Source organism: Ambystoma mexicanum, chromosome 5p, assembly GCF_040938575.1.
Source record: "Ambystoma mexicanum isolate Mex_15411 chromosome 5p, UKY_AmexF1_1, whole genome shotgun sequence".
Lineage (NCBI taxonomy): Eukaryota > Metazoa > Chordata > Amphibia > Caudata > Ambystomatidae > Ambystoma > Ambystoma mexicanum.
In genome coordinates, this window is record NC_090930.1 from 786,021,420 (window position 1) to 786,046,443 (window position 25,024).

At 50.7% G+C, this 25,024-nt stretch overlaps 1 protein-coding gene across 2 annotated transcripts in view; it reads left to right on the forward strand.

The window, feature by feature from the left end:
- The window catches only part of MLH1 (mutL homolog 1), a 949,066-nt gene that overhangs the window by 478,717 nt on the left and 445,325 nt on the right, over positions 1–25,024 (forward strand). The window lies entirely within an intron of this gene.

Below are 25,024 nucleotides of genomic sequence, written 5' to 3' on the forward strand. Positions count from 1 at the left end.
GCTGGGAATCCTCGGTACAGAGAAAAATCAGTATCAGTTTCGTTTCTGATCTGTCTTTCCTAGTAGTAACCAACCACTTATCTCTGGGTCATACTGCCCACAGCCAATGACTGCCCTCTCCCTAAGCCCCGCCTCCGGCAGCCATCCTCAGATTTTTTCCGCACTTTCTAATGTTGGGAGTCCTTGTGCTGTAGCTCTTGAGCTTTTGCTGCGTTTTTGCGCTTTTTCAAAGAGAATTTCTCATTTTTCGGTTAAATTGAGCCTCAAGCTCCACCGTCTTTACATCCGATCAACGGGGACCCGTTTCGGAAGTTTCTATGCCCCTCAAGGGTGAAGATTTCATCGAACAACGCTTTTGGAGGATTCCAGAGGTTCCTGAGGCCTACCCCGGACATGGCCCAGGAGAAAGGGAGCTTGACGCCCGGGAAGCTGTTCAGGGCCTGCCCTGGATGCCAGCTGCAGAACGTGTTCAAGGAAGACAAGCATTCCTTATTCCTCTACTGTCTTCACAAGGACAAAAAAAGCACGTGGAGGAGGATTGTGCGTTTTGCGGGAACATGTCGGAGCAGACCATGAGGGACCGCCATCTTCGTCTCGCCAACTGGCTGGAGGGAAAGAGCCTGTCAGGTGAGAAGAAAAAGAAGAAATCCGAGCCGTCTTCTAAGTCCTGTGAGGGCGCCCCGGCGACAGGGGCCCAAAAGAAGGCTAAGCACCACGAGTCCGCGGGCACCCGGAGCACCGAACGGTCGGGCTCCTCGGCTGCCAGGCATGGCGCATCCTCCCCGGCGCCATCGACCACGAGCCAGCGGTCTGGCTCGGGTAAGAGGAAATCCGAGGACCCGGCCAAGCTTCTGGAGAGGCCCCGGTCGATCTCGAAGATTTCGGTTGCGCGGGAGCGAGGCGGGGAGCCCTCCCCCAAGGTGAAGGCTGCAAGCACACAGTCGGTGACTAAGGCCTTGATTTACCCAGCCAAGGCCTCTATCAAGGAGGTTGCGGCAACCCTGGCGCAGCCTGCAGAGGTTACACCTGTGGTAGCGGCCTCGGGGCCCAGAGTCTCCCTGCCACCTCAGAGGGAGGCATCTTTCAAGCCCATTGGCCCCCGGCGGAGAAAGAGGGGGGGCCAGTGGCCGTCGTTGATTCAGACACAACCTTGTTGAAGCCCCTGAGAGCTGCGACGTGGGCATGGAGGAGGACCAGCCCGTCGAGAGGCATCCCGACAAGGGGGATGACGGAAGCGACGGCGGTGCCGACAGGACCCCAGACCAACTGTCGCACCCGTCGCAGCCAGTGCCGCAGGACAACTCGGCGGCCATTTTGATGGCAATTCAATCCTTATGCTCTGAAATAAGGACTAGATTGCCTTTACCCCCAACGGGGGAGCCGGAACCAGGCCCGACGGAGGAGCCAGGGGCAGGGCCATCGGGAAGTCCACCACCCAAGGGGAGAAGAACACATCCTCCTGCACCCTTCCAGCCCTTGAGGCCTGTTCCACCCTCCTCCCCGTCCACCGTCCGCGGGGATGACACGGGCACGGACACGGCCACAACGGGCACGGACGACGAGGACGGCGACGGCGGGGTGGACCTCCTGTCATCCCCCCCCCTTCCCAGGCTTCCCCGCCGGATGAGATTGGATCCTTCCATGCGATGATCTCCAGGACATCTGAGCTTTTCCAGCTCTGCCCCGAAGAAAAGAAGAAGGAGGGGTTCCTCTATCAACGTCGAGAGACCAAGAGGAAGACGGTCCTCGCGGTGCCTCTACTGGATGACATCTGGGACGAGGGGCGGTCCCTCCTCAAGAACCTGTCCACGACGCAGGCAAAAAGGGCCCGATACGAAAAGAAGTACCGGGTCCCCGACGTGGCCCCTCTATGTCTTGGAGCACAGCCGACCCCGGATTCAGTCGTCTCGGCGGCGGCCAGGAAGAAGGCAGGGGGGGCTCATCGACATCGACTTCACCGCCGGACGGCGAGGGAAAGAAGCTCGACGCGATGAGACGACGAGTCATCACGTCGGGGGCGATGACGATTAAGGCGGCCAACGCCCTGGCTATCGTTGCCCGTTACGACAGGCAACTTTGGTATAAAATCGCTCCCTTGTTGGACTTCCTGCCGGACAACAAGAGGGCAGAAGCCCTGGAAATCTTGCAAGAAGGCGAGGTGGCGTCGGACCATGCCATAATGGTGGCGACGGACATCACTGACACCGGTTTCTGCCAGTTGGGTAACGGTGTTTGCCTCAGACGGTGCGGATGGCTGAAGGTGACGGATTTCTGCCAGGACGTACAAGCCAGAGTGTTGGACATGCCCTTCGACGGGAACAACCTGTTTGGGAAGACAGTCGATGAGTCCCTGCAAGCCATCAAAACGGACACGGAGACAGCCCGGGCACTGGGAGTTCTCCAGCAATGACGTCCGTCCTTTCGGAACACCGCAGGCAAGCAAGGGGCCTCCAAAGGTTCTGGCAGCGGCTCCTCTACCTACCGTCAAGCGGCCTGTTCCTCATCGCCGGAGGCCTATAGAGGACGGGGCAAGTCTGGAGGTTCCCGCCATCATCGCCAGGGAGGTCAAGGTGGCAAGGAGGCCTCAAAACAGGACTGAACCAACCGTGGCGTCGGGCCCCCACCGAAGCACCCCTGTGGGAGGCCAGCTGGCGAAGTTCGTCAGCGTGTGGGAGTCCATCTCCACCGACGGTTGGGTGCTGGATACCCTGGCCCAGGGGCACGTCCTCGAGTTTCTAAAGAAGTGCCCTCGCGTGCCACCCGTGGCCAGGAAGGAAAACCACGTACCCCAGCTGCTGCTGGAGGTAAGGGCGATGCTCAAGAAAGGTGCCATCGAGCTCGTCCCCAAGAGACTTCGGGGCTCCGGGGTCTACTCAAGATACTTTCTCGTAAAGAAGAAGACAGGAGGTTGGCGTTCCATCCTGGACCTGCGGCGACTGAACAAGTACATCAAGGCTCAGAAGTTCCGGATGGTCACCCTCCAGTATGTGCTGGGACAGCTGGAGGAGGACGATTTCCTGTCGTTGGACTTGGAGGATGCCTACTTCCACATCCCCATTCTAAAAGGACACCGGAAGTTCCTCAGGTTCGTGGTCCAAGGATGGCACTACCAGTTCAAGGCCCTCCCGTTAGGATTAAAGTCGGCACCCTGGGTATTCACTAAGTGCCTAGCACCGGTGGCGGCGTGGCTACGCCTGCAAGGGATCCACGTCTATCCCTACCTGGACGACTGGCTCATCCGAGCAAGGCCAAGGGAGCTCGCCGTAGAACACACAGCGAGGACCGTCCAGCTACTCACGGACCTAGGGTTCACATCAACTTCCTCAAATCCCACCTGGTCCCTTCGGAGGTCCCCTTGTTTCTGGGAGCAAAGCTAGACACAGTGGCACGGCTGGCCTCGCCGTCCGACGAAAGCCATCCTGGGCAAGGTGCAATGCCTGCTAGCCACAGACGTAGCCAGGGTAAGATCCCTCAAATCCCTTCTCGGGAGGATGTCCTCCTGCATCTATCTGGTACGTCTGTGCAGACTTCGAATGAGTCCACTGCAAGAGTTCCTTGACGCACGCTGGATCCAGGCGACGGGCAGCTTCGAGGACAGGATACCGCTCAATGATTACCTTCCAACGAGCTATCCGGTGGTGGGGCACCTGCACTCGTCTGACGGCGGGCGCAGACTTTCAGACCCTAGCTCACCAGGTAACGGTGACAACGGATGCCTCCCTGGAAGGGCGGGGCGCGCATTCCGGAAATCTCCACACGAGAGGCCTTTGGCTCCTGGAGGAAAAACAGCTTCATATCAACATTTTGGAGCTCTGCGCAGTGTTTTGGGCCCTCAGCTCCTTTCTTCCGTCCCTAAAGGGCAAGGTGGTGAGGATCTTCACCGACAACACCAACACAATGTTCTACATCAGGAAGCACGGTGGAACCAGATCTCCAGCCCTGTCCAAGGAATCCCAAGATCTGTGGCACTGGGCCGTCGACCAGTGGATGTTTCTGATACCTTTTCATCTGGCAGGGATAAAGAACTCCATCGCTGACTCACTCAGCAGGGAGCTGCGCTCATGCCACCAGTGGGAGCTGCGCCAGGATCAAATGGATCGACTCTTCAGGCTGTGGGGCAGACCCCAGGTCGACCTCTTCGCGACGAACTCCAAGTGCCAGAGGTTCGCCAGCAGGTTCCCCCAACCGAGGAGCTTGGGCAATGCTTTCTCGTTCCCCTGGGACAACCTGTTCCTCTGCTTTCCCGCTGTTGCCACTGCTACTCCGGCTCGTCAACCAGCTCAAGAGGTCCTGGTTCAGGATGATCCTCGTCGCACCGGCGTGGCCGAGACAGATCTGGTTCCCAGACCTTCTGGACTTAACGGCGTCCCCACCAGTCAAACTGCCCGTGTAAGGAGGCGCCATTCTCCATCACAACCCGAAGTCACTGAACTTGCAGGCCTGGCTCCTGCAGCACTAGGGTTTGGGGGATACGATATACTGGCCGACTGCAGAGAGGTTCTTGCAAACTCTCAAGTGTTACGGATACAAATGGAAGAGGTTCTCTGTCTGGTGCCGGGCACACAAGATTAACCCTCTGCTGATTACGGCCCCTCAAGTACTGCCTGTTAGGGAGAATTCTCTCTTTAGGCTGAATTTCCTAACCTAGTGAGCCCCCCAGCAGCTTTGCTGGATTTCTGGAGTTTTATTTTTTTTTCTCCTGCCAAGAGTGAGACTCTTTTTCTCCCACTCTTGGACATGATTTATGGTGTTCCTTTGACTGTTAATGTGTTTTATGGGCTATGGGGTCCTTTACCCCATAGGGTCTCATGTGTTTTTACTATGTGTGTTACACAGCACCCTCCGTGCAGTGACACAGGGGTGTCATAATGACACCCCACCATAGACTCCATACCCTGGGACTGACTACTGTCTCCCAGGGCATGTAAAGTCACCATTGGCTTTACTAGTTCCAAATTATTAACAGAAACCGGTACAAACCATCATATTGTGGACGTACTGGTCGGGGCACTTCGATTGCCCCGGGGTCTGTTAGTCGAGGGGGCAAGTCTCTGTCCTCCCTGATCGAGTTTTGGCTGGTGGCAGTGGATACTACTTTTTATATTCGACCGCGAATATATCCCTATGGGATTTTCCCATTGTTCGAGGCTACCAACTTTAATTATTTAATTCTTATAGCCTCGAACATACCGCCGGTTTATTTATTTAATATTAATTCACCGGTTGCTATTTTTTGCCAGGACTCGATTCTAAAATGGCGTTTGTGTTCTCTTCTGTGTCTCCAACCCAAGTCGAGCCCTTTGTTCCACTTTTTGGCGGGCTTCTCCACAGAAGCCTCCAAAAGTGGTGCCACTCTGTCTGGGTACCACATGGGGTGTGGGAGGGGGTTTAGGCACCCTGGACTGAGTTACCTTGGTAACTCAAATCGCACTCTCGTGTGATAGGCCCAAGTGGTGAGCCGGCCGGCACAACACTTAGCATGTTTGATTGACAGCTAGGCTGAGTGAATGGGGGTGTGCTGCATAAAAGCAGGGCTTTGGGGACTGGAACTTCAGAAGTCGTCACAGGACCTGAGAATCCGACGAGGGAGAAGCTGAGCCGACCTACCACAACGACACCACCGGTGGAGCCCTGCGGAACCAACTCACCACTTCCCGACGACAGAGAAGATCTCCCGGCTGGAAAGGCTTCTTCCCCTGACTGGTGGGCACAACCAGTTTGCCTTCTTTTCCTCGCATCCCAGGACGTCTTGTGGTCGAATTGCCCGTGCCAAGCACCCCGGCAACCGGATAGCCACGTACCACTGGACCGCGAATAAAAGGACCGCTCCTTTTACCTGAGAACTCCGCGGCTGGTTTCTTCCCTGGCAGTGCAACGGACTCCTACCTTCCTCCCTGACGAGATCCTCTCTTCCCCCGGAAGAAGCACCGACTTGCATCCGCTGCCAGGAACAACTGCCCGCACTAGGGTATTCTCACCACTTTAAGGTACCGTGTCCGCCAGGCCTCCCTTTCTAAAGATTGCTACAAGGTAATAATAATCCCTTAACCTCTGGACTGGACTGGCCGCCTTGACCCCCTAACTGGTCCCTTTCTTTTGGTCCAACTCTTTCTGAACCTTTGCAGGACTTTTGTGCACTTCAACCGTGTGACCTTGGACACATTTCATTCTGATCCTCTTAAAGTGGATCCGGCCTTCTGAACTCTAACTTCACGGTTTTACTTGCCTTCCTCTCTTGTTGTGTTCTTGTGAAAGTGTTGGGATCTGTTTCAAATTATACTCTGCTTTTCTCTCCCTTTTAAAACGAATTATTAGAGTGCCATCTGCGTTAAGCACTCACCGCTGTCTGAAAATAAGTGGGGCTTTACTTAAGACTTGTCTAATATTCTTCTAAGGGAGTGTATATCTTTTAGTGACCGTGTTTTTAACTGCTTAACATTAGTGCCTGTGTGTTTTTCTAGATGTGGTTTTAAATAAATAATTATATCTCTTTTACACCAAGCTCTGGTCAGTGTTTACTTGTTCTACTGTGTTCTTTTTGACCTATTGTGAATACTCTGTATACTGCCTAACTCTTCTTGAGGGAAGTCTGACTGCTCAGCCACAGCTACCAAGTGAATCTGTGTGGTATAGACTGCTACCAAGTGGGTTTACTGCCAAACACCTGTAGTCTTAAATCTTTTGCAGTGGTCCCAGAGGGAACTGCACAGGTTTCTGCCTAACACTGCCGTACCTACTGTCGTTGGCCAAGGCTGGACTAGCTCACGCCTCCATCGAGATACATCTGGCTGCCATCTCCAGATACACCAGGACAACAGGACGGGTGTCCTTGTGGTCCCATCGCCTGGTGAAGGAATTTATGAAGGGACTATTCCGCTCGTTCCCGCCGGTGAAGGCCCCAGCCCCGGCGTGGGAGCTCAATGTGGTGCTGACTAGGCTCATGGGGACTCCGTTCGAGCCTATGCATACAGCACCGTTGAAGTTCCTATCGTGGAAAACAGCTTTTCTTGTGGCCATCCCATCCGCACGGCGCGTGGGAGAGATTCAGGCCCTATCTTGCAAGCCTCCATACTTGACTTTTCACGACGCGAAGGTGGTGCTCAAGACGCACCCCTCCTTCATGCCCAAGGTGCCGTCTGACTTCCACCTCAACGAGCCCTTGGTGTTACCAGTTTTCTTCCCGTCGCCTTCCTCGCCTCCCGAGAAGTCTTTGCACTCGCTTGATGTAGCTAGAGCGCTGAAGTTCTACGTGGACCGCACAAAGAGTTTTCAGAAGACTTCATAGCTTTTTGTGAACTTTGGACCTCTGAATCAAGGGAAGGCTCTCTCGAAAGCTTCCATTTCCAGGTGGCTCTCCGGCTGTATCATGCACGGTCAACAGTTGGCAAACCGACCGCTGCCCGGCCGTCCGAGAGCCCATTCGACCAGAGCGATCGCTGCTACCACGGCGTTCTTGTCTGGTGTGCCCCTGCTGGACATCTGCAGGGCTGCTACGTGGAGGTCGACGCACACCTTCACGAAATTCTACTGCGTCGATCGGGATTCCAGCGAGGAGTCCAGGGTCGGCCAAGCAGTGCTGCGCAACCTGTTTGCCTGAAGGGCCTGGTGAGGAGGTAAGAGTTTCTTAATGTTGAGTTATGTATTGCTTAATGTTGAGCCTTTTGCCACCTCCCGTGGTTGTGCATGTGTGTAATCTTATATTCATGAGCATGTGAATCCATGCCAGACCCCATGCTGGAGAAGGAACAAGTTACTTACCTGTAACTGTTGTTCTCCAGCATGGGTCTGGCATGGATTCACATGCGAACCCTCCCGCCTACCCCTCTGCAGCTCTTCACTTGGTCATACTGCCACTTTACGTGCTACCAAATCTGAGGATGGCTGCCGGAGGAGGGGCTTAGGGAGAGGGCAGTCATTGGCTGTGGGCAGTATGACCCAGAGATCAGTGATTGGTTACTACTAGGAAAGACAGATCAGAAACGAAACTGATACTGATTTTTTTCTGTACCGAGGATTCCCAGCCTGACGACGGGGAATATTCATGAGCAAGTGAATCCATGCCAGACCCATGCTGGAGAACAACAGTTACAGGTAAGTAACGTGTTCCTTCTGATACTCCCATTCTTCTCTGATTATGTCGAGAATGTCTTCTGGGTTCCTCCCAGAAACCAGCTCAAAGGGAGAACAACCGGCAGATGCCTGAGGATCCTTTTGGGTAGCAATTAATATTCATGTTAACAATCAGTCCCTGTTCTGTTTCTTTAACTACTCTTCATATATGAATCCTTCTGTCTGAGGGTGCAAAATCGATGTATGGAAGATTGTAATCTTCAATGGGCTCTTCATCTCTTACATAACCTTCAACATTAACCAATGTTCTTGGATCTATTAAGATTTCCTGCTAAATGCCTGCTCTGGTGTAATAGGGAATAAGAACTTTCAATATTTTCTGTCTGAAATTGCTTCTTGGCAGAAAGGTTTCAGGATAGCGTGTAGCATAATCCAAAATGTCCAGAATATTTTTAAAACCTCACCTAGGTGGTTTGAGGTGTCTAATGATTTGTATGGCAATTAAGCAAGGATTGCAAAAGTGTCTTTGGAACATCTTTGTTGCTCATTATCTGACAGATGTCACAGGTCTGGCAGTACCACTTGGCTCCAATCCATGCAAAAGTCCTAGTCTTCTGATAAAGAAAACTGTTATTTATAAAGTTCTCATCATACAGTATGTGGTACTTCTATCTACTTCCTGCATCAACATGGGATCTCCCTCCTCCCAACCACTAAGACCTTTGTTGGATATTTGGGAGCTAAGATGTATGATAATCCTAAACCCCTCTTTTGACATGGTTGGTTTGGTTTCTGACTCAACTATCCCCAACCTTCCTGGGAGACAGCAGTGAATCAAGTGGACCAGACACCTGGAATTGTCACTTAAAAAAGCACAGTTTGAAGAAAGCCCTAGTGAGCCGGAATGACTGGAGGAGGTGTGGCCGGGCAGAGATAGAGCATGCCAGACTATGTGTTGCAACCTGAATTTGTGCTGCGGGAAGGCAGCAATGCATACCGGACAAGTATCCATAAGGGTCCGGCTCGGTGGAGTGGACGAAAACAAGGAAGAGCAGAGCGCCAAGGCACAAACTCGAGGGGAAGCCACAGTTGCATCCCCGTGTGAAGCAAGCAGGAGACTACTGCGGGCAACTCAGAACCCAATTGAGACTTGCATAAACGGCTCTGCATCAGACAGACTTGATTCCCCTTCCAGAGAAGCACTTTACAGCGGAAAAAGAAAGACTGTGAGGCCAAGACTTTTTGACAAGGAAGAGAGCGACCTGGCTGGAGCCTGGACATCATTTCAGCAGTTCCTGGACTATACAAACTCAAACTGTAAACCAAGGCAAGGGCCTAAGGTATCAAGTCCAAAAGGGGCAGGGAGTGGGTTGGGGGGGGTTAGAAGCTACCACTGTCATTGGGAAATGCCTCAAAATGTGTCTTAGTTGTTTTTTGTGGTTTTCCACCCTGGAGATGGGGAAAGACACTAGGTTAGGATAGGGTTTCCGGACAGAGGACTGTATTTAAGTTGAGTCGTCCTGACATCCTGTGGAACACCCTTATATTCTATTTCTGGTTCGCATAGAGTTCAGAGTCCCCAAGATATAGGGAAAGAGTAGGCCTTTTAAAGAAATAAAATAGAAGATTTAAGACATGTCTCCATCTCCTGATTCTGATTTACCACAAGTCGCACAACTAAGTCAACAAAACTGGGTTTCAAGTGACACGCCTACATCTGGTCTCAGCTATGGGGGGTGTGTCTGGTTAAGCAGCCTTCTTAATGAATGACCAGGCCACAGGTCAGCTAGGTTTACTTTTAAATTGTTTACAAGGGGTGAGGGGCTTAGTGTCGGCACAGCAAGGTCCCCTGCGCAATTTGTTGTTTATGTTCAAGGTTTAGCCTGCAGCCTAGCACATGGTTTCGTCGGGTAACCAGACTCCAAAGTTCCCAGGAAGTTGAGGAAAAGTGGGTGGGTTCACAAAATCTTGTTGGTTGGTGACGCTGACGAGAGGATTAGTACTCAAGTACTGTCACTAGTTATTTGACAATTCAGTCCAGAGTTTTGTTTGTGCAGGGAATATTTATTGTTTCAAGTGCAGCATAACACCTGGGGCACAATGTACCAGGTTGGTGAACCATAAAAACAACAAAACAGCCGACGCGCGTTTCATCCGAAGTCTTTCTCAGGGCTGTGTAAGGTGGGGGTTGGTGAGTGGTGGGAGAGTGAGTGGTTCAGTGACATATTGCATATAATGGAATTGTGATGAAGAAAATCATATATGAATCCAGACATGGTACGACATAGTAGTGACATATTGCGTTTGATGTAAGTCATGGTGGAAAAGGACATTCGATGTTCATACATTTTAGGCCACAGTAAGAACATAAGAGGCAGAAGAAAAATGGCACGATTAGCACATGGCGACAAGTGGTGAGTGGTGGGTGAGGTGGTTGGTGCCAAGTGGTACATTAATTATGTGATGGGTAATATCATCAATGATACGAAAGGCAGATATTGAAAAATAGACGAGGTCCAATGTAGACATTGAGTACCAAGGAGAATGAGACAAGGGAAAAAGTGGAATAAAAAATATAAAGAGAGTTAGAGGGTGGCTAGTTAAGCTGGCGGTCAAAGAGGTAAGTCATAGTGCAGAGCTTGGGAGGCTGTGCTTACCATTGAAGTTGGGGTGGGGGCTCCCATTAGGGCAAGTAGAGAACAGCCCTGAGTAGGGTAGTGGGTGGTTGCTGGATAGCAGTTCTGGAAAAGGAGACAAGAGTATCAACGGAGAATTGCAGCAGGACTCGAACTATCTGGAATTTCAAGCTGCACTAAAATCGACTTTCTGGACATCACCATCATGCCAGTAGGAGCTGAACTAACAACTGTGACTTTTAGGAAACCAACAGAAGTCAACTCAGTCCTACACGCCTCAAGCTGTCACAAAAAAATCAGTTATCAACAACATTCCCAAAGGTGATTTCTTGAGAGCTAAAAGAAATTGCAGCACACAGAGGCATTATGGCCAAAAATGTTCCACGCTCATGAAACGATTCACGGAGAGAGGATATCCCCAACATGCAATCAATACAGCCAAAGATACGGCGAGCAAAAGAGAAAGGACCACGCTGCTCACACCCAAAGATCCATGTATGGGAGAGACCAATACCCAAACTGAACTCCGGTACATTACACAATATTGAAGTGACAACCAAGAAATCCAGAAAATCCTAAGACGACATTGGCACATTTTAAAGATTGATGAAGACATCAGTGAATGGATTCCAGATAAACCACGCCTGACCTATACTAAGGCCAAAACTTTGAAAACAATCCTCAGCCCATCCTTCATGGCATCAACTCCAAAATTGGATGACCACTGGCTCACAAGAACAAAACCGATTGGCTTTTTCAAATGTGGAACTTGCTCCATGTGCAAACATGCCAGAAACACTAAGACAATTCACTTCAGTGAGACTGATGCACACAACATCAATCAATTCATTAACTGTAAATCGAAATATGTCATATATGCCATAATATGTGTGTGTGATCGAAAATACATTGGAAGCACCAAGAGGGAACTCAGGATCAGAATTCGAGAACATCTGAGCATCCTACATTCCCAAGATGCCAAATACGCACTGGCTCTGCACTGGCAAGAACAGCAGCAGTGGGCACGCAAAGATGAAATTGCCTTTGTGGGACTCGAAACAATAACGGCAGACGCAAGAGGAGGAGACAGGGAAATCCACCGACGTCAGAGAGAAGCCAACCTAATTTGTAAACATAGTGGCGTAAATGTTGGCCTTAACACTGATCACGATTTCCATGTTTTCCTATAAACCTCCTCCATTACGTGCTTGTGCTCCCTGTCCGCTCCTCCTTTCTCAAATCAATTTTTTCCTATTCCATCCCTTGGAACATTACTGGCTCTGCATCCATACTCCTGGATGCTACAATTAACCAACATACATTGGCATTACTGTGTGTCTCACTTCTTGATGGGTCAGTTTGACCCGTGCCGCCCTCCACCTTAGTGGCGTTCCTTCTTGCCCAGCCACATCAATTCGGGGACCTCCAGGGCTCATATTTATATTATTTTCCCAATCCCTTCACTCTATGGCACGCCGCTTAGCCTATGCGAGCAGCATCCGTTTCTCAGTAACACGGGGTTCCCGTACCAACTCGCAGCTGCAGTCTGTTAAAACACAGAGCAGCAGGACTAGCCATGCCTAACTGCCTTCTCCTCCAATCAGCCGGGCACACGTCATGACCAAGCCCCGGGCCCACCATCCAATCGGATCCCTTAGCCTCACTTCCAATCCGGAAGGTTCTGTTATCATCCCGACAAGTCAGACACGGTCCATGACTGAAACAAATTGGATGTACACGGACCTCCTGCCCAGGTAAGACATCACTACTCTATCCTGGACCCCACGCCAGTCCTTGCCTCACCCCTGACCATCTCTGCACTCGATTGTGGGTCCCATATTATTTAAGTCCAATAGGAATCCTATCCTCCATGGGCCCCATTCCTACGTCACCTCCCTAGTTCCACGACACCGTGGCTAACCGAATTCTCTCCCCAGTGCACCATTTGTGCACTACGCGGTACCTGCCCGCCAGCAGCTGCCCCTGAGCAAGCCGAGGCATGCCCTCGCACCCGGGTTGGATATTGCTAACGCCGCTGTCACGGCAGCTGCCGGCTATCCGCTCACTCCACAGGCACCTCAACGGATGTGTCCACTCGGGACCCCCCTTTTTATTCCTGCCACACGGGGTCCTTCACTGGCTTACCCCCCCTTAAACCTGGGTCTTCCTCAACACACCTGACAATTCCTGACCAGTGCTATTCCACCAGGGCTTGCCCCCAAGCCAGGGGACTCTTCCCCGCCATGCATGCACCATCACAACTAGGCCTCCCCCAGCGCCCCTGGGCACCTTGTGGTCTCCCACACCCCACACCTCGGACTCCTGAACTTGCCCTGACAGCACCCACGGCACACCAGCACCAATACGGCCGCACCCGGCCCCCTCTCGCGCACTTGTGACATGTCACTAGAATTGATCATTGTCCATGCAACCTGCTGCAATTCTCTGTTGATACTCTTGTCTCCTTTTCCAGAACTGCTATCCAGCAACCACCCAGTACCCTACTCAGGGCTGTTCTCTACTTGCCCTAACGGGAGCCCCCACCCCAACTTCAATGGTAAGCACAGCCTCCCAAGCTCTGCACTATGACTTACCTCTTTGACTGCCAGCTTAACTAGCCACACTCTAACTCTCTTTCTTTATATTTTTTATTCCACTTTTTCCCTTGTCTCATTCTCCTTGGTACTCAATGTCTAAATTGGACCTCGTCTATTTTTCAATATCTGCCTTTTGTATCATTGATGATGTTACCCATCACATAATTAATCTACCACTTGGCACCAGCCACCTCACCCACCACTCACCACTTGTCGCCATGTGCTAATCATGCCATTTTTCTTCTGCCTCTTATGTTCTTACTGTGGCCTACAATGTATGAAAATCGAATGTCCTTTTCCACCATGACGTCCATCAAATATGTCACTACTATGTCGTATCATGTCTGGATTAATATGATTTTCTTCATCACGATTCTATTATATACAATATGTCACTGAACCACTCTCTCCCACCACTCACCAACCCCACCTTACACAGCCTTGAGAAAGACTTCGGTTGAAACGCTTGTCGGCTGTTTTGTTGTTTTTATGGTTCACCAACCTGGTACATTGTGCCCCAGGTGTTATGCTGCACTTGAAACAATAAATATTCCCTGCACAAACAAAACTCTGGACTGAATTGTGAAATAACTAGTGACAGTACTGGAGTACTAATCCTCTCGCCAGCGTCACCAACCAACAAGGTTTTGTCAACCCACCCACTTTTACTTTTAAATTGACTGAAACAATGTAGGCTTCAATCACTGAAAGGCAACGCCCCTGGTGGCATCTTCTAATGGGACACAGGGCTATTATTTGGTGGCCTTTTCATTTCAATGAACATAGAAAAGATATATTACAACCAGATCTCCCCACTGCACCATTTAGAGATTTGATACCTTTGGAGACAGGATTTACCCCTGAGGCTTTGTTATGGTTTTCATCATACCCTGCATGTAAGAGCCTAACCTCCACCCCAAAGGTGACCGGTTTTTCGGCAGAGAATACTGCTGCAACCAATGCAATGTTCTGGAGAGAGTTGGATCTCTGCACTCTGTGCAAGAGTAAGTACTACCCCCGAGTACCTGTTTAGCTTACAATTGGATAGCCATTTGGCCAGCTGTTCCACCACCACACCTGGCTATGGAGCTGAGGGATACATTGTGAACAATTAGTATTACAGAATCCAAGTGCTAAGCCCTGGGGGCGATAGGCCTTCCTCCAAATACCTCCCAGAGGCTGTAATAATCACGCTTGTGGAAAGTGATCACGCAAAAGGTTGGAGCATTTTCCTTGCATTCTATACTGGATATATAAGGAAATGAGAAAACACAAGTTATCTACTATCAAAGATTATTTTCCACACAAACCCTGTTCCCCAATCTCACCACACCTACCTCAGAATTTCAAGAATGGATGGGAATACCTAATTAGGTGTGTCCTGAGGGGCGGTGTGGTCCATAGGTCAAGAAACGTGTTCCCCTGAAATCGAGTACCAGAGAAAAGAAAACCAGCAGTCCAAAGGGCCTACCCTGAACAGCATGTGGGCACAAAGTCTAACCAGAGTGGCGACACGGGCCACATCGTTGATCAGTAGGGAAAACCCAAGGGAAGGGACAGTCAGCCCGTTTAGGTGTGGAAACAATAGCCCCAAAGTTCATCCAAAACCAAATGTAAATCCAATGAAATCCCAAGATCAGATATTCAGGAATAAATCCACAGGTTTGCCAAAACAGGACAACCTAAGAGCAGTGGCAGGTATGCGTGGAGAAACGATCCAAAACTAGAAAAAACAGTCAAGTGGCTGCAGAGGGCCAGCGAGACACGATCTAAAAGCAGTCCAGGAAGAGAGTGAAGGGCTCAAAGTGACCAACAAATAGACAGCCAAGATGAAGAAAAAAATAAAATAACGCTACTCATGGTACTTTTATCACCCACAATTGAGGAAGGGCATACAAACCCACCTCGAGAGGAGAACACTAACTCCTGACAATCAATTAACACAAATTTGATTCGAATGGATGCTGCTAAGGTTCTTATTTAATATATAAGCAGCAGGTGTTCTATTACACGTGAAAAATGAACATAGGATATTCACATAGTACATAAAAACATATATAGTGTAGTACATGGATAATAGTGCCTGAATCAGCAATATTTGGGATTAAAATTATATGCAATTACATTCTCTTTTTCCTTCACAGGGGTGACATGAGATCTGAATAGTGTAATTGCCTTGTCAAATGGGCTTATGCTTACAAAGGTGAGGGTGAAAAGACAAAAAGAACTCGTCAACACAACAGTGTTTCGGTCTTTGAGCAGCTGTAGTTTGGTCGGCCTTCATCAGGACAGGTCAGTTCGTATGCGTGAAGGATCCTATGTAGTCTGTCGGAATAAGTAGACAGAACAGGTAGTCGGGAGTGTGTTGGGTTTGAATAAGGTTAGCAGGAGTTAAACTACACGGAATGCCTTAGTACTGATACTCTCAAGAGAGAGGAGGGGGATTGCGGTGCTTACCGTAATCTAGAAGCACGTTGGCAAAAATCATCTGTGTTCATACGTCATCAGATGGATGTAGGAAACCAATTCCTCTGCACAAAAGTCATACCTATGGATAATGACCATGAATCTGTCAATTCCAGGGTTCAATGCTGTTACGATCACCTGGTATCCATGGGGGCTCCACACGATACTGGATGGAGGTCTAAGCGCTATCCCGGACCCCTCACTGCTTGGTTATGTGCCAGACGTTGGGTAGAGCCTATAACAAGTGAATGGAGGGTTAAGATACTGGTTTTGTGATGGGTGGACTCCCACCTGCCTCTGGTCCAAATCCCCTCCCTTGGGGTTATTGCTCACCTTAGGTTTTTGTTTGTTGAACTCCGTCCTGCGTCTCTGCGCAGGGGCGCGTGGTTGGTGCGGGCGTTCCGTGGACCTAGTTGCTTCACTGGTCCGTGTGGCCTTATGTCGGGTCCAGACTGGCGGTGACGCCGACTCTGCTTGCTGTCTTCCAGGTGAGTTATAATGTCTTTTCCGTCTTTATTCTGTCTTTCTTTCCCTCCGTTTTCTCTGTCTTCTCAGCGTCTTGCTCCACTATGCTGTTCCCTAACAATGTCTCTCTTTGTTTTCACAGGGATGGTTGCGATCTCGGAGTTGCTGCGCCGATGGCGAAGACCACAGTGAGTTATTGATGCGCGGAGCGCTGCGCTGTTTATTGGTGTTAATTGCTAACCTGTGTCCCCTTCCCCTATTTGTACAGGTTGCAATGATGTTCCGGAGTGATGAGCGAACAAAGCGCTGATTGCACAGATAAGTGCTTTGTTAATGCTGACCTTGTTCCTTCTGCCTTGCAGGTTGCGGTGAAACCCGGAGATGGGCGAGGTAAGAGAAGCGCAGGGTGCTGCCAGGACTCACTGCTTGTCCAGGTAAGAATTGTTATTAATGCTGTCCTTCCTTCTTTACCTTTGCAGGTTGCGGCGAACTCCGGAGATGGGCGAGATAAGCGAAGCGCAGGATGCATTCAAGACTGGTTACTTCACAGGTAAGTGTTCTTGCTCGCTAATGCTGTTCTTGTTCTTCCAGGTTATTAATGGAATCCAGATCTAGGGCTTCAGGATCGGGCCGCCAGAGAAGCAGATGAGCAGGAGCTGGACACGGTGAGCGTTATGCTGCAGGAGTGCAGAATAACGCGAAGCATGTTCTGCTTTTTGGGTGTGGTTTAAATAGCCCAGGTAAAGTAGTTCCAGGCCAAGTAGTTCCAGGCCCAGCCACACCCAAAACACTAGACTGCATGGCTTGGTTCTAAGGAACGGAGCTGTGTAATAGGCCTCCATGTCAGATTAAGGTCCAAAACTGGTGTTGCTTTATTCCTGTTTCTGATGGACTTTTAAGGCCCTTGGGGCCAGTGTGAAGGGCTTTAGCCCCACTGCTGCCAGGGGGCTGTTATACCTGAGGGGGTCAGGGGCGTGGATCGTGACAATGCTCTGGAGTATAAAAGCTTGAATAACATAAAAGGCTGGTCAATTCTTACCAGTCGCTGGCCTGTGTGTAGGATACTCCATGGAGTTAGGCCTTACATCGTAGTTCGTCGGGATGAGGACTAGGAGTGTCATACCGGAATGCCACTGTGGACAAGGGCAAGAATTTAGTTGGACTGTCTGTGATATTGTCAAACATGGGTGAGGTCCATAGCTGAACTTTATATTACTGCAGTTCTTACACATGGAAGTACATATAAACTGCTAAAGCTCGGCTGTGGATGGTGATGGTAGATGTGAGTGTGCCCACGTACCACAGGAGATGTCACATTAACTTGTGATCTGTTAGAAAAAAGGTGAAAGGAGTTCCGAATATTGCATCCGCGAGGTTTGAATGATGAATGGCGTGCAAGGTCACCATTAACGTATAGAGTGCCCGCCAAACGTGCTCATGCATATCTGTGCTACTTCAGTCTGGAGGGAGCCTGATCCTCTTTCTCCCGCAGACCAGCGAATCGACATGTTTATAGACCGCGCCAGGTAATCAATGTTATTCCTCCAGACTAAATTAGTATAAACCTGCATGCGCACTATTGGCGGGCAGACGATCTATACGGTAATGGTTACTTTGCATGCCATTCCTCATAGAATCCTCATGGACTCAGTATCCAGCATTTTAGTCCCTTTTTTCCTCCAGACTGAAGTAGCACAGATTTTAGCGCACGTTTGGCAGGCACTCAATCTATACGTTAATGGTGACCTTGCACGCCATTCTTCCTACTGTCCTCGCGGACGCAATATTCGGAATTCCTTTCCCCTTTTTTCTAACAGATCACAAGTTAATGTGGCCTCTCCTGGGGTACATGGGCACACTCGCATCTATCATCACCATCCACAGTGCATTTTAGCAGCTTATACATGTAAGAACTGCAGTAAGATAAAGTTCAGCTATGGACCTCACCTATGTTTGACAATATCACGGACAGTCCAACTAAATTCTTGCCCTTTTCCACAGTGGCGTCCCGGTATGACACTCATAGTCCTCATCTCGACGAACTACAATGTACGGCCTAACTCCATGGATTTATCCTACACACAGACCAGCGACTGGTAAGAATTGTCCAGCCTTTTATGCTATTCAAGCTTTGATACTCCAGAGCATTGAACCCTGTAATTGACAGATTCATGGTCATTATCCATAGGTATGACTTTTGTGCAGAGGAATTGGTTTCCTGCATCCATCTGATGACTTATGAACACAGATGATTTTTGCCAACGTGCTTCTAGATTACGGTAAGCACCACAATCCCCCCTCCTCTCCCTTGAGAGTATCAGTACTAAGGCATTCAATGTAGTTTAACTCATGCTAACCTTATTCAAACCCTACACACTCCTGACTACCTGTTCTGTCTACTTATTCTGTCAGACTACTTAGGATCCTTCACGCATACGAACTGACCTGTCCTGATGAAGGCCGACCTAACTACAGCTACTCAAGTATAGCTCAAAGGCTGAAACACTGTTGTGTTGACCTGTTCTTTTTGTCTTTTCACCCTCACTTTTGTACGCATATGTCCATTTGACAGGGCAATTACACTATTCAGATCTCATGTCACCCCTGTGTAGCAAACATGGAGAATGTAATTTCATATAATTTTAATCTCGAATATTGCTGCTTTGGCCACTGTTATCCATGTACTACACTATATATGTTTTTATGTACTGTGTTGAATATCCTATGTTCATTTTTCACGTGTAATATTACACCTGCTGCTTATATATTAAATAAGAACCTTAGCAGCATCCATTCAAATCGAATTTGTGTTAATTAAGTGTCAGGAGTTAGTGTTATCCTCTCGAGGTGGGTTGGTATGCCCTTGCTCAATTGTGTGTGATTAAAGTTTACTTAACTGGGTAGAGTAAGGCATTAACCAGGCGCCCTTTTGTATGTGTTAAGAAAGGAAGAAGGCATACTATGGCAAAAGGGAAAGTGCACACAGTTGCACTGTGAACAACTCTGAATCTAACAACGTGTATATAATACCCAAGTCTTGTGTATATATGTAAAACCCAGGAACGTCAATAAGGTAAAACAGTATTACCAATATAGGAAAAGGGATGTGGGGTAAACACTTAGGACCTCCTTATGACTGAAAGGAAAGTCGGCAAACTCTTTACCCACTATGCTCTTACAGATACTGACAGCGCTAAACCCACGTAGCGGGCAAGCAAGGACAGATTCTGTGAACTGACAATCTGTAGAATTCTGAATAAGGCAATTATAAACAGTACTCACGAGGACCGGAAAGACCACTTGAATGTCAGTAATTTCACGAACCCTGTAGATCAAACAGGGACCCAGAAGGCTGTAAAAAGCAAAGGGTTAAAGATAACAAAATACATAAACCCTAGTAAAAAGGCAAGTCTGAATTGTGATAATAAATCGTGAGGAAAACTAAAAGGGGAACACTCTGGAACTTGTAACAACAAACCCACACCTAATAATCAATGGAAAATGAATGCAGAAGTGCAATGGAAAACATGGAGTGGAATCTCAATAAAGTAGGATCAGGAGCAGGGAAAATGAAACCCTAGTAAAAGGCAAGTCTGAATTGTGATAATAAATCGTGAAGAAAACTAAAAGGGGAACACTCTGGAACTTGTAACAACAAACCCACACCTAATAATCAATGGAAAATGAATGCAGAAGTGCAATGGAAAACATGGAGTGGAATCTCAATAAAGTAGGATCAGGAGCAGGGAAAATGATATCACAAAAGGAACCCTTTCCCACCCAATCCAAGGAGAAAAGGCAGTAACTAATTCTACGAAAGTAAATATTAATATATCATGCTTTTCAGTAACCAGGTCAGCATAAAGGGACAGAAAACACCGGCAAACTGGGCTGCATCAAATAGTAAAGTACAGAGAAAGGCTGTCTGCAGACAGAGGAAGACAGAAAGGGAAATTCAGAAAGCATAAATCAAATAAGCACATAAATCCGAAATCCAGGACAGAGGAACAAGATACAGGAACTAGTAACTGGGCACAAAGCTAGGAACAGGAACTAGGTACAAGGCATGGAACTAGGAACAAGGAACTGGAACTAGATACTTGGCACAATATCTATGAACAAGGAACTGGAACTAGGTACAAGGCACAGAAACTAGGAACAAGGAACTGGAAATAGATACCTGGCTCAATATCTATGAACAGGGAACTGGAACTAGGTACAAGGCACAGAAACTAAGTACAGGAAACAGGGACTAGTCACAACAGGAACACTGCTACAATGACCAGCGCCGGACTGAAGCAAACTGAGGCTTTTAAAGCTGCTTAACGAGCACACCCCTCAGGCGTGCCGCCTGCTGCACCTGCAGCCACAGGTGTTGCCTATCCTCCTCCCAGCGTTGTGCTGCAAGGGAGGAGATGATGCAGTGAGCCAGGCATTCTGGGAAGCAGGAGGTGAAGCAGTGAGCCAAGGCATTCTGGGAAGCATAGTCATTTGATTTAAGTAGCATGCCGGATGCCAGGGAGGAGATGAAGCAGTGAGCCAGGCATTCTGGGAAGCAGGAGGTGAAACAGTGAGCCAAGGCATTCTGGGAAACATAGTCATTTGATTTAAATAGCATGCTGGCTGCCAAAAACCAGGAATGGATCCGGAAGGGAAGTAACTGGGAAAATAAGGTTTTAACGCTCCCAATTCATCAGAACACTGTAGCATAGGGTTCGAGGGAAATGTCCAGTAAGGAATAAACCCCAGAACATGCCCCCAAGTGGCGGGGACGGGAACGAAGGGAGCGAGAACGGGAGCGAAGAGAGCGAGCCGTGACAGTATGAATTTGCTACTCATGGTTCTTCGTTGTTGAGAAGCGCTGTCTCATTGCCGTTGTTTTTCTTTATGGTTGCCTGCAACCAGGTGAGCCGGAACTGACGTTTTGCACCCGATATATAAAGCTTTCAACTGATCCTGTGGAACACTTCGGGTTAATGTGGCCCGGCACGCCACAGGTGCCGCCAGCGACATAGCTGGGTATCACATGCCCTCCCTTGTTACGTGACAATTAGTACCCTAGCTCTCTTGCTAGAAATCTGTGTCTGAGTGAAGATTAATTAACCTCCCCAAAACTCAAATATCCTTCACTGAGCACTCCCACTTTGGAATAACACGTTCTGGTCTGCATTCAACACCCCTTTGCAGTAACCCCAGTCTGTAACTTTGCCTTTTTTGCGATTCACAGCCTCTTGTTTGATCCACTCTCCCAAACTGCCCCAAATCCATATAGCCATAGTGAAGTGCTATCTCAAAAATAATATTCCTCCCTTGCTCGCCTTCCACAAGTCACCTGAACTAATGTAACACTTTCTACCTGGGAGTTGCCACCTATAAGGTTATCCAGTTGCAATGTGTTCTGAAGTAAGCCATACCTTTCCTTACCCACTCTTGCCACCAGGCCACTGATCTAATCACAGAAGAGTTTCTGATAATGCTCTCCTAAACACTTGCTCCGCTTGTCATTCTCCTCCTTGGTGGCGGCATGTTTATGCAGAGTCAAGAGGTGGTAGGTACTTGTTAATGCTGGGTGCTTCCCTTATCCTCCACTCATTACATAAGACCAAACATTGCTCAACTCCAGAGATTGCTGAAGACCTGTTATCTCATTGGCGGCATGTTGGCACTATCAACAAATATACTTATTTATATCAGTTTTTTGTCCTATGGTGCTACTGGGAATAACCTTCTGCTGCAGAGTGCTGAGCATATCATTGCATTGACAGTGTCAGAGTGTCCCCAAGGTTTGAGCAATTGAGGATTTGTTATGTCTGACTGCCTCTAGTTGAAGCAGAAATTTAGCAATATTGATGTCAGGTGTTTGTTCCATAGGTTCTCATCATGACGATATTCAACATAGTGTCAATTGTTGCTTATCCCTTGATAAGACATTGACAGGGTAATTCATAGAAATTCGCACAAAAGTGGCGCACGCGACTGGCGCACAGCGTGCTCGTGCGAATGTCTGCGCCAGCCGCGTGCGCTAAAATCGATTTCCGCGCACAGCGTATTCATGGATTTTCGCATCCAAAACCAGCCGTGGTGCAGCGACCCTGCAGCAGCGCCAGTTAGGCCCCCAAGAACGCCCTCGAGCAAGGAAAAGCCTTCAAAATCCCCAAATAATCGCAAAGGGCTGCGCTAACCCTGGACCAGTTCACAGGGCTGGCAAATAGCAAACGCCAAGCGAGGACGTGTATTTCAGTGGTTCGCGGGAAGTTCCACACGCGATTGTCCTGTGTAAGTGTGCATCAGGGGTGCCCGGGAAGTATCACACGCAAAATCAGCAGGGTATGTGTATTTCAGGGGTGCGCGGGAAGTATCACACGCGATTCCAGCAGGGTACGTGTATTTCAGGGGTGCACTGGAAGTATCACACGCGATTCCAGCAGGGTACGTGTATTACAGGGGTGCGCAGGAAGTTCCACACGCGATTTCAGCAGGGTACGTGTATTTCAGGGGTGCGCTGGAATTTCCACACACGATTGGCCCCGTGCGAGCAGGGTACGTGTATTTCAGGGGTGCGCGGGAAGTTCCACACGCTATTGGCCCCGTGCGAGCAAGGTACGTGTATTCCAGGGGTGCGCGCGAAGTTCCATACGCGATTTCAGCAGGGTACGTGTATTTCAGGGGTGCGCAGGAAGTTCCACACGCGATTTCAGCAGGGTACGTGTATTTCAGGGGTGCGCGGGAAGTTCCACATGCGATTTCAGCAGGGTACGTGTATTTCAGGGGTGCGCAGGAAGTTTCACACGCGATTTCAGCAGGGTACGTGTATTTCAGGGGTGCGCGGGAAGTTCCACATGCGATTTCAGCAGGGTACGTGTATTTCAGGGCTTCTGGGGAGTACTACACGTGAATTAGCCGTGTGGGTCCTTCCAGGTGTTCGCTCTACAACCTCCACGGCCCCTGCAGGCAGCCCACACCACGGGGGACTACCCTGCACCCCTGCTCATGCCCCCCAGCCAACCCACATGTCACCTTGCACTACTGATCAACAATGCATGTCTCCCAGCACCCCCACCCCCCAGCAGTCAGGGGCACCCTCCACCAGGCCCCCACTTATGTCCCCTATTACCCCCACCCCCAAGCAGTGCAGGGGCAGCTTCCACCAGGCCCCCACTCATATCTCCCACCACCCCCACCCCCCAGCAGTGCAGGGGCAGCCTCCACCAGGCCCCCACTCATGTCTCCTATTACCCCCACCCCCCAGCAGTGCAGGGGCAGCCTCCACCAGGCCCCCACTCATGTCTCCCACCTCCCCCACCCCCCAGCAGTGCAGGGGCAGCCTCCACCAGGCCCCCACCCCCAGCCACCAGGGGCAGCCTCCACCAGGTCCCCACTCATGACCCCTATTACCCCCACCCCCCAGCAGTGCAGGGGCAGCCTCCACCATGCCCCCACTCATGTCTCCCACCACCCCCACCCCCCAGCAGTGCTGGGGCAGCCCCCACCAGGCCCCCACTCATGTCCCCCTGCACCCCCACCCCCCAGCAGTGCAGGGGCAGCCTCCCCCAGGCCCCCACTCATGTCTACCACCACCCCCACCCCCCAGCAGTGCAGGGGCAGCCTCCACCAGGCCCCCACTCATGTCTACCACCACCCCCAGCCACCAGGGGCAGCCTCCACCAGGCCCCCACTCATGTCTCCCACCACCCCCACCCCCCAGCAGTGCAGGGGCAGCCTCCACCAGGCCCCCACTCATGTCTACCACCACCCCCACCCCCCAGCCACCAGGGGCAGCCTCCACCAGGCCCCCACCCATGTCTCCCACCACCCCCACCCCCCAGCAGTGCAGGGGCAGCCTCCACCAGGCCCCCACTCATGTCTGCCTCCACCCCCACCCCCCAGCAGTGCAGGGGCAGACTCCACCAGGCCCCCACTCATGTCCCCTATTACCCCCACCCCCCAGCAGTGCACGGGCAGCCTCCACCAGGCCCCCACTCATGTCTACCACCACCCCCACCCCCCAGCAGTGCAGGGGCAGCCTCCACCAGGCCTCCACCCATGTCTACCACCACCCCCACCCCCCAGCCACCAGGGGCAGCCTCCACCAGGCCCCCACTCATGTCCCCTATTACCCCCACCCCCCAGCAGTGCAGGGGCAGCCTCCACCAGGCCCCCACTCATGTCCCCCTGCACCCCCACCCCCCAGCAGTGCAGGGGCAGCCTCCACCAGGCCCCCACTCATGTCTCCCACCACCCCCACCCCCCAGCAGTGCAGGGGCAGCCTCCACCAGGCCCCCACTCATGTCCCCCTGCACCCCCACCCCCCAGCAGTGCAGGGGCAGCCTCCACCAGGCCCCCACTCATGTCTCCCACCACCCCTACCCCCCAGCAGTCAGGGGCACCCTCCACCAGGCCCCCACTCATGTCTCCCACCACCCCCACCCCCCCAGCCACCAGGGGTAGCCTCCACCAGGCCCCCACGCATGTTCCATATTACCCCCACCCCCCAGCAGTGCAGGGGCAGCCTCCACCAGGCCCCCACTCATGTCTGCCTCCACCCCCACCCCCCAGCAGTGCAGGGGCAGCCTCCACCAGGCCCCCACTCATGTCCCCTATTACCCCCACCCCCCAGCAGTGCACGGGCAGCCTCCACCAGGCCCCCACTCATGTCTACCACCACCCCCACCCCCCAGCAGTGCAGGGGCAGCCTCCACCAGGCCTCCACCCATGTCTACCACCACCCCCACCCCCCAGCCACCAGGGGCAGCCTCCACCAGGCCCCCACTCATGTCCCCTATTACCCCC